This window comes from Elephantulus edwardii, unplaced genomic scaffold (genome assembly GCF_000299155.1).
Source record: "Elephantulus edwardii isolate Elephantulus edwardi_28Jun2011 unplaced genomic scaffold, EleEdw1.0 scaffold00004, whole genome shotgun sequence".
Classification (NCBI taxonomy): domain Eukaryota; kingdom Metazoa; phylum Chordata; class Mammalia; order Macroscelidea; family Macroscelididae; genus Elephantulus; species Elephantulus edwardii.
The window spans coordinates 22,489,381-22,499,143 of NW_006399754.1; the positions used below are offsets into that span (position 1 = coordinate 22,489,381).

The 9,763-nt window shown below is 41.5% G+C and overlaps 1 pseudogene; it reads left to right on the top strand.

The window, feature by feature from the left end:
• Positions 1–9,031: 9,031 nt before the first annotated feature.
• On the top strand, positions 9,032–9,499 carry LOC102863818 (annotated as a pseudogene).
• Positions 9,500–9,763: the final 264 nt, after the last annotated feature.

Sequence of the window (9,763 nt, forward strand, 5' to 3'; positions counted from 1 at the left end):
GAAAATTGCGGCAATGAATGAATGGAAATCCAAAACCTCTGTAAAAAAAATTATAAAAAAAAAATTACTGGAACAGTACAATGACAAGAGACAGCCAGAAGTTCAAGCTGGGTTTAGAAGAGGCCATGGCTTCAGGATATCATTGCTGACAATGGATGGATTATGGCTGAAAAGAGAGAATTTCAGAAGAATGCTTATCTGTGTTTTATTAACTATGCAAAGGCATTTGACTATGTGGATCACAACGAGCTATGGGTAACATTGAGAATAATGGAAATCCCTGAACTTCTCATTGTGCTCATATGAAATCTGTACCTATACCAAGAAACTATTGTCTGAACAGAACAAGGAGACATAATATGATTTAAAATCAGGAAGGGAGTGTGTCAGGGTTGTATCCTTTCTCCATACCTATTCAATCTGTATGCAGAGCAAATAATTCATGAAGCGGGACACTATGAAGAAGAATGTGGCATCATGATCAGAGGAAGATTCATCAACAATTTGAGTTATGCAGAGCCTGAAACATTTACTGAAGATCAACTACAGTATGGATCACATCTCAATATGAAGAAAACAATAGTCTTTATCACTGAATGAATAGGTGATATCATGATAGACGGAGAAAGGGTTGTAACTATTACTGATTCCATCTTCTTTGGATTTACAATCAACATTCTTGGTACCACCAGTCAGGCGACCAGGCTATATATATATTGCACTGGAAAAGTCTGCTGTCGGGGGCTACTCCAAAATACTGAAGAGTGATGATGTGAGTTTGAAGCCTAAAGTGTGCCTGATTCAGGCTATAGGTTTCCAATTACTTTCTGTGCATCTGAGAGCTATACAGTGAATAAAGATGACAGAAGAAGAATCAATGTCTTTGAGTTGTGCAGTTGAACAGTTCTTAATATCCTATAGGGTTCCAAAAGAATGAACAGATACACTTCTAACAGGAAGACCAAACTTATGATAGTAAAATTTTGTCAACATGGATGAATCTGTGTTGAGAGAATTATTAAGAAGACCCAAGCTCACCACTTTTATTTTTTGTATATGTTAGGGGAAGTGGGGGGATATCTGAACAAATTGTTTATGACCAATATAGAGCACCTGTTCTTCTGAGGAAGTGCTTAACTCTTTTCTACTGTAAGCAAATGCTGCAAAGACAAGAACTTTGAAGTGAACATAAGAAGAGTTGAAAATTTTCACTTCAATGCTTTGTCCATGACCAATGTATTCTTAAAGAATGTTTAAAAATGGTTTGATAGGATACAAATAATAAATATATAAAACAGTCAAGGCAAATGGGAAAGAAGAGTAGAAAACAACCAAGGTTAAGAGAAGGAATGAAGAATGTCATCAGACTGCGCTCGGTTGCTAGGGAGACCCAAAGTTTTGACTCTGACCTTGCTGGCTACAATCCAAAATGGGAAACCAGAAGTTAAATGAGTCACAGGTTCCATGGGTTAAATTCAGAGCTATTGTTTAGGGGAAACGTAATTATTCCTGATGCTTAGACTTGAGAGAAAACTCTTCCTGCCATGAGCCTTCATGAAGAAGATGAGCCATCCATGGAAGTTCTCCACCCTCACACAGGCAGGCAGCACTTCAGGGAGCAGCAGCCTCAGGTCACACCACCCTTCCCAACGTAAAAGTCCTCTGCTTCTCAGTAAATGAGGTCACGTAACCTTGTGGTGACCAGATGCTGCAACTAGCAAATGACCTCTTGAGCTCAGTCCAGCAGGGCAAGTCTCAGGTTCTGGTTATTGTAGCAGACCTTTAAGAAGCTCTATTTAGTAAACTTTTGCCCCTCCTCTTCATTTACAAATGTATAATATTCTTGAAATAAGTATATACACATGATACTATTCATGCTTTCAAGATTTTAATTCACTCATCAACTGTACCAGAGTATAGGAAGCAAACAGACCAATTATTTGAATGGTTGATGTTAGTTGCTGAGTCGATCCCAACTCAGAGTGACCCCATATGTGCAGAAAAGAACTTCACAGAGCTTTTAAGACTGTGGCATTAAGAGGAAGCCGACCATCAGACCGGCCTCCTAGGCCTCATTGACTAAGGTCAAATCACTATGACTGAATTGTTTCTGCTACCCAAGGACTATCATGGCAATGAACTAAAAACTCCACCTTGTTGTCATAGAGTCTGAACTGACTCCTCGGTGGCCCATCCTTGGGTTTCTGGGGCTATAAATCTCACGGGAAGAAATGGTCCTCCTTTCCCCAAATGGTGGTTGTTGTTATGTTGAGTCTCTTGTGACTCATGACAACCCTATGTACAACAGTCCTAAAGCCTGCTCTATCCTGTTCCAATCTCACTGCCTCTGACACACCTACCCCCACTACCTGAAGTCACTCAATCAATCCACCTTATTGAGGGTCTTCCTTTCTTGCACTGTCTCGCCACACTCACAAGCATGATGTCCCTCTCCAAGGACTCGTCCTTCTTTGCAACATGTCCAAAGTAGGCCAAAGTTTTAAAATCCTTGCGTCCAAGGAGAAGCCTGATTTAACCCTCTCTAGGATGAATTTGTTTGTTCTCCTGTCAATCCATGATATATTCACTACTATTCTCCAGCACCACAACTCAGTCATCAATTCTCCGTCTGTCATATCTAGTAATTTTCCAGCTTTCTGATGCATAGCAAGTAACTGCAAAGACCATGGCCTGAATCAAACGCACCTTAGTTTCCAGACTGACATCATTGCTCTTCAGTACTTTGGAGAGGTCTCAGACAGCAGACTTTCCCAATGCAATTTGTCTTTTAATTCCCTGGTTGTTGGTATCAAGAGTGTTGATTGTGGAGCCAAGCAAACTAAAGCTGTTAACAATCTCAATATCTTCATAGTCTTTCATGATGCTGCCAATCAGCCCAGTGGTGGAATCCTTGTTTTCTTGATGCTGAGTATCAATACACATTGAAGGCTGCAATCCTTGACCTTCTGCAGCAAGTACTTCCGGTCCTCCTCAGTTTCAGCAAGCAGGGTTGTGTCATCTGCATATTGCATACTGTTGATGAGTCTTTCTCCAATCCTGATGCCACCTTTTCCCTCATATAGCCTAGCCTCCCAGATAATCTGTTCTGCATATAGATTGAAAAGGTATGGAGATAGGCCACATCCCTGATGTACATCTTTCCCAATTTTGCACCATGTAGTATTTCCTTGCTCTGTTCTGACGACGGTCTCCTTGTTCATGTATGTTGTTGTTGTTGATTACCTTCAAGTCAAGCATGACTCATAGAGACCCTATGAAAAAAAAAGTCTGAAGACCCTCTACAACTATTGACATTTATGAAAGTTCATAGAATTTCTGGAGGCATGTTATTTAAAAAGTGGTCCAAGTGCAGGGTTCACATAAACACTATCAAATGTTCAGGGATTCTCATTTTTCTCAGAGTCAGTCACAGTTTGTTGTGATCCACACAGTCAAATGAGTTAATCTAAAGAATTCTTAGTTGATAGGAGGTGAGTGGATATTAGACAGTGATAGTTGCCATGGGGTTGACTTTGAGTCATTGTGATTGTATAAACAGGAGAACGGATAGTTGTCCGTCCTGACTCAATCTCATGATCACAGTCATGCTTGAGTCCATCACTGATCTCTCCTTGCCCTACTGCACCATCCACTCCACCAAACATGATGTCTTTCCAAAGCCATGATCTCTCAGGACCATATATCCAAAATGAGAAAGTTGGACTATGTTTTATTGTGATTTATAAGGTGGTCATTAGCTAATCCTTGGAATTGGATTGGCCAGCCTTTCTTCCTTGTCTGTTTCATTCTAGAAACTCTCTTGAAACTTGTCTACAACAGGGGAATGGCTCAACTGATGTTTGAAATATGGGTGCTATAGCTTCCAGCATTGGAGCAATAAGTAAGTCACCAAACCAACAAGCTGACAGGTAGTAAGAGCAACTACTGAATGGAGTGAGTGAGATCTAGCTCAGAGAACGCCCTGGTGCTGAGAGACATGCCCACTAAGGGAACAACTTGGGATGTTAAGAAGTCTGAGGCAGAGATTCTGATTTCTCTGGAAAGCCCGCGGCTGTGCCCACTGTACTACAGAGAAATACAATGGATTGCCCCGGGATACACATGGTTCACTCCTTATAGTCTGAAGCTCACAAGTAAGGAATCTTGCAGCTAAATTCTCAAGAAAACTTTCTGGTGGTATGCATGCCTAATATGTTGACATGTTGTTACATAGATACACACACACTCATTCCTGGTCCAGCTAGAAGAAGCAGACAAATCAAGAGGAAATGCCACTTCCTCCCTTTAATCCCCTTAACAGTGTTCAGAGTAACACTGGCACAACTTAACGCAGTTGTTGTTGCGAGCTATAGAGTCAAGTGTGACTCCTAGTGACTCTATGAACCATAGACCTACACCCTGCCCTGTTCTGTGGCAACTTCAGCGTCTCAGACACACTTGATCTCCTTGCTGCAGGCATCATGCCAATCTTATCTTTCACTTTTCCAAGTATGGTGCCATTTTCCAAGGAATAGCTTCTCCTAGCAATATGCGCAAAATAAGAGAGAGGAAGCTTCGCCATCTTTGCCTCCAAGGCTGCACTTTTGACAAGACAAAGCTGTTTGTTCTTTTGGAAGTCCATAGGATATTCAGCACTCTTCTCCAACACCACAACTCACAGGCATCCGTTGTTCTTGTTGTCAGTTGCCCTCACGTTGACTTTGACTCATAGCGGCCATATACAGAACAGATGGCTATCTTCCATGACCCTGTGGTCCTCACAATCTCTGCTGTGGCTAAGCCTGTTGTTAAGATCATCATGCAAACCTGCCTCAGTGAAGGTCTTCCTTTCCTTCATTGACATTCCTCCTCTCCAATCTTGATGTCCTATCCTGAAGACTAGTTCCTTCTAACATTATGGCCAAAAATATGTGAGACAAAAGCTCACAGTCTTGGCCTTTAAGGAGGACCTTGCCTGTCCTGGGTTCACAAAGACTGGGAATCTTGTCTCACATACTTTGGACACATCTTGGCTCACAATCAATACACTTGGTTCTAACAGGCAGGAGATTAGAAAATGTGTAACACTGGGAAGTCTGTAGTCAAGGATCTCTCTAAATTATTGAGGAGCAAGGAGGTCAGTTTGAGGACTAAGGCATACCTGATTCAGGCCATGGTCTTTTCAGTGTCTTGCTGTGCATCTGAGATGTGGACAATGACTAAAGATGACAGAAGAGTTGATGTCTTTGAATTGTGGTTGAATAAGAGTACTGAACATCCCAGGAACTGCCAAAAGAACGAATGATATGTTTTGGAGATGGTATAGCCAGAGTATTCCTTGAAGGCAAAGATGATAAAACTTCATCTTAGATCATCTGAGTATGTTACTTGAAGAAGCTATTCCTTGGAGAGAAACATTATGCTTGGGAAGGTGGAGGGACAGTGGAAGACACTCAACCAGGTGGATTGACACAGTGACTTGTAGCAATGGGCTTGAGGGTGTCTGAGATTGTGAAGATTACACAGGATAGGGTAGCATTCAGATCTGTTGTTCATAGGGTTGCTAAGAGTTGTGCTCAACTTGATAGCACCTAACAACACAACAACTAGCTCTTTCTCTTCCAAGACAGCTTTTATTTTTTTTTTTTTCTGGAAATCCATTACATATTTCATGCTCTGTGACAGCACTTTAACCCAAATACATCAATTCTTCTTTGGTCTTCCTTGTTCTTTGCCCAACTTTCACATGCATACAAAGCAGGTGAAAATGATACAGCTTGAGCTAGGTTATGTGGGCTAGACTAAAGTCTTTAAACTGGCTTCCTTGTTCTTTAACACTTTAGAGGTCCTTGACTGTAGATTTGTTAAGTGCAACATGTCTTATGATTTCCTGGATGTGATTTTGTGACTTGCATAGGTGATGACTGTGGGTCCAAATAAAATGAAATAATTGGAAGCTTCCATTTTCTCTGCATCAATCATGACAATGCCTATTGGTCGAGTGGTAAGAATTTTCACTTTCTTGATGTTGAGGTGTGATACATACTGGAGACTCTACAGTCTGTGATCCTCAACAAATGCTTCAAGTCTTCCCTTTCAGCAAAGTTGTGGCATCGACCTAATGTGGGTTGTTGATGAATACTCCTCCAATCCTGATACCACATAATTCTTCATACAGCCGTTTCCTGGGTTATATTCAAAACATACAATGAACATGGTGCAAGGCTCCAACCCTGATGCACACCTTTCCTGATTTTAAATCCTGCAACATCCTCTTACTCTGTTTGAATGACTGCTATGTGCTCAGTGTATAGGTTTTGCGTGAGCAAAATGAATTCGGAATTGTTATCCATAATGCATGATGGTCCGCATGGGTCAGTTCCTTTGCTTTATCAATAAAAGACAAATAAACATCTTTTTGGTATTCTCTGCTTTTAGCCATGATCCATCTGACATCAGAGATCATATCCCTTGATTCACAGCCTCTTCTGAATTCAGCTTGAGTTTCTGGCAGTTTCCTGTTAATGTACTCTCCCAGTCATATATAAATAATCTTCAGCAAGATTTTACTTGCGTATGATATTGATGATATTGTTCTATTTCTACATTCTATTAAGTCACTTTGTTTGGAATGAGAACAAATAAGGATATCTTCCAGCCATTCGGCTAAGTGGCTGTCTTCTAAATGTCTTGGCACAGACTAGTGAGCACATTGAGGGCTGCATCTGCCACCCAAATTCCTCAATCGGTATTCTGTCAATTTCAGGGGCCCTGTTTTTCTGCCAGTGCCTTCAGTGAGGCGTGAATCTCTTCGGTGTCACTGATTCCCAGTCGTATGCTACTTCCTGACATTTTTTAGTGCTAACCAATTCCTCTTTTTTGATGTTTCCTACATCCTTCAGTATTTGTTTCATGGAATCCTTCAGTATTGCAATTAGAGGCTTGATTTGTTTCCTCACTTCTTTTTGGCTTGAAAAATGCTGAACATTATCTTTCTTTTGGGTTTCTAACTTCTTATCTTTGATAGATTTCATTTTAATACTTTGCTTTGTCTTCTCAAGCTGCCCTTGAAAATTGTCTGTTTAACTTTCTAAGTTTCTCATTTCTTCCTTTTGTTTTAGCTTCTCTATATGCTAGACCACCTTCCGCAGTGTCTTCTGACATCCACTTTTGTCTTCTCTTTCTTTCTTGTCTTTTTGATGACCTTTTGCTTTTTTCATGTAGGATGTCCTTGATATCATCCCTCAACTTGTAGAGTCTTATGTCAATAGTGTTTACTGCTACAATTTATTCTTGAGATGATTTGTAAATTCATGTGGGATATACTCAGAGTTTTAGTTTGGCTCTCACATATTTGTCTTAATTTACTTCAGCTTCAATTTTAACCTACATATTTTGTTGTTGTTATGTGCTGTTGAGTCAACTCTGACTTATAGTTACCCTTTGTACAACAACTCTGAAGCCTGTCTTGTTCTGAGCCAGTCTCACTGACTCTAACACACCTACAGCCATTGCCCCAGTTACTGTATCAATCCATCTCATCTGGGGTCTTCCTCGCCTACACTGTCCCTCTACTCTTCCAAGTATGATGTTTTTCTCCAAGGACTGGTGCCTTCTGGCCACATGATCAAATCAGGTAAGAAGGAGCTTCAAAATCCTAGCCAAGGGGAAACTTGGTTTCACTCTCTCCAAGACAGATCTATGTTTTCTCCTGATGGTCCATGGTGGTTCAATACTCTTCTCCAGCATCACAACTCAAAGGAATCAATTCTTCTTCTATCATCCTTAGCCATTGTCCAGCTCTCTGATGCAAAGCAAGTAATTGCGGAGACCATGGCCTGGATTAGGCACACCTTGGTCTCTAGACTGACATCATTGTCAGTACTCTGGAGAGGTCCAAGCATATGAGCAACTGATATTCTGTTTCAGAGTTAGCTTCTATCTTTTTCCTGGCCAATGCTATGGAGTTCCACTACTTTGTTTCCAGACGTAGATGAAGTGATTTCGGTGATTTCTATTGTGCAAGGTCCATATGTGTAGTATCTTTTTATGGTTTTTTTTTGTTGTTGTTTGTTTTATTGTGGGGTTTTTTTTGTTGTTGTTATGGTATTTGCAAAGAATAAGCTATTTTTTTTTAAATCTGTAGACTTGAGTGAGATGGTATTACTCTGTGACCAGATGAATTAGGCAGTGTGCAATTTATTTAACTATTTTTGTTGTTGTTGTTGCGAACCATCATGTCTGATCCAACTGGCACAGAAGGAGATTGTTTCTCCTTCTCCAGCAGAGCATCTGGCGGATTTGAACCACGTACTTTTGGGATTGCAGTGTAGCTTTTTGCCACTAGGCCACCAGAGCTCCCTATGAATAAGCTATCAAAAATTCAAACATGTTGTCTCTGGCCTCATGTCTCTAGCCAAGGTCATGTTTTCTTTTGTCAGGCAGAGAAAGTCCTTGGACAAAAAGATCATGCTGGGAAAGGTGTAGGGTCAGAGAAAGAGAGGAAATCCCCCAACAAGATGGGCTGGTGTAGTGACAGTGATGATGGACTTGAGCATGGTGGTGATTGTCAGCACAGGACAAAGGAAGGCAGGATTCTGACCTGTTGTTCGTGGGGTAGGTACGAGGTCGAGGCACTCAATGACACAAACCAACAACAATAGTCCTTATTTGTTTTCAACTTTTGCATTACAATCACCAGTTTTTATTTATGTATCTTTCATATGCATCGAGGACTCTCCTTCATAAGGTCGCTATGAGTCGCCTGCAACTCGACAGCACTTAACAACAGTAATATCAACAGAGAGAGAGAGATCAGCTGGCCCGGTAGACAGAAGGCCATGCTACAAAGCCAAAGGTGGTGACTTTTAATCCGCGGCCTTCGGGCCTGTCTTTCATTGTTTTTGTTCAGACATTCTCTAGGTCGTATAGCCCTGGTGTACAAGTTGCCGTACAGCGGTCACTTGTGGTTGCTGTGAGGCTGAACACTGTGATACTGATGTGTCAAATGTGTTAATGGGTCGGCGCAGTTATGGCGGCTCGTGTCCTTTCCGCCTGCGTCCGTCGCCTGCCCGTGGCCTTTGCGCCGCTGTCCCAGGCCACCTCGTTGACCGCTGCTCGGCCACTGAGCACTGCCTTGTGCTCCGCGGGAATCCAGACGAGGCGTCGGGTTCCGCTGCCGGTCTCGATATTCGCACAGGTTCCTGGGGGAGTCACACAGTGCCGTCAGTACAGTGATGCACCTCCATTGACGTTAGAGGGAATCCAGGAACGGGTTCTTTATGTCTTGAAGCTGTATGATAAGATTGACCCAGAAAAGCTTTCAGTAAATTCCCATTTTATGAAAGACCTGGGCTTAGACAGTTTGGACCAAGTGGAGATTATCATGGCCATGGAGGATGAATTTGGGTTTGAAATTCCTGATATAGATGCAGAAAAATTAATGTGTCCACAAGAAATTGTAGATTACATTGCAGATAAGAAGGATGTGTATGAATAGAATATAAGGCCACCTCTCTTCCCTGAGAGAAGACTCCAATGACTCTGGCGAGCATCCAGAAGTGAGAAGGCCTGTTAGCATCATTGCCCACTTGGACGGAGTAATTCTGTTCAACTTGTATTTAAATTGTCTAAGTGTTTTGTTCTTTGACAATAAATCTATAAGACTAAAAAAAAAAAATGTGTTAATGGTTGGCTACCCAATGGGAATAGAGAGTGGGGTGGAGCTCCCTGATTAAAACAAGCTTGGAAGGAGGAGTGGCAT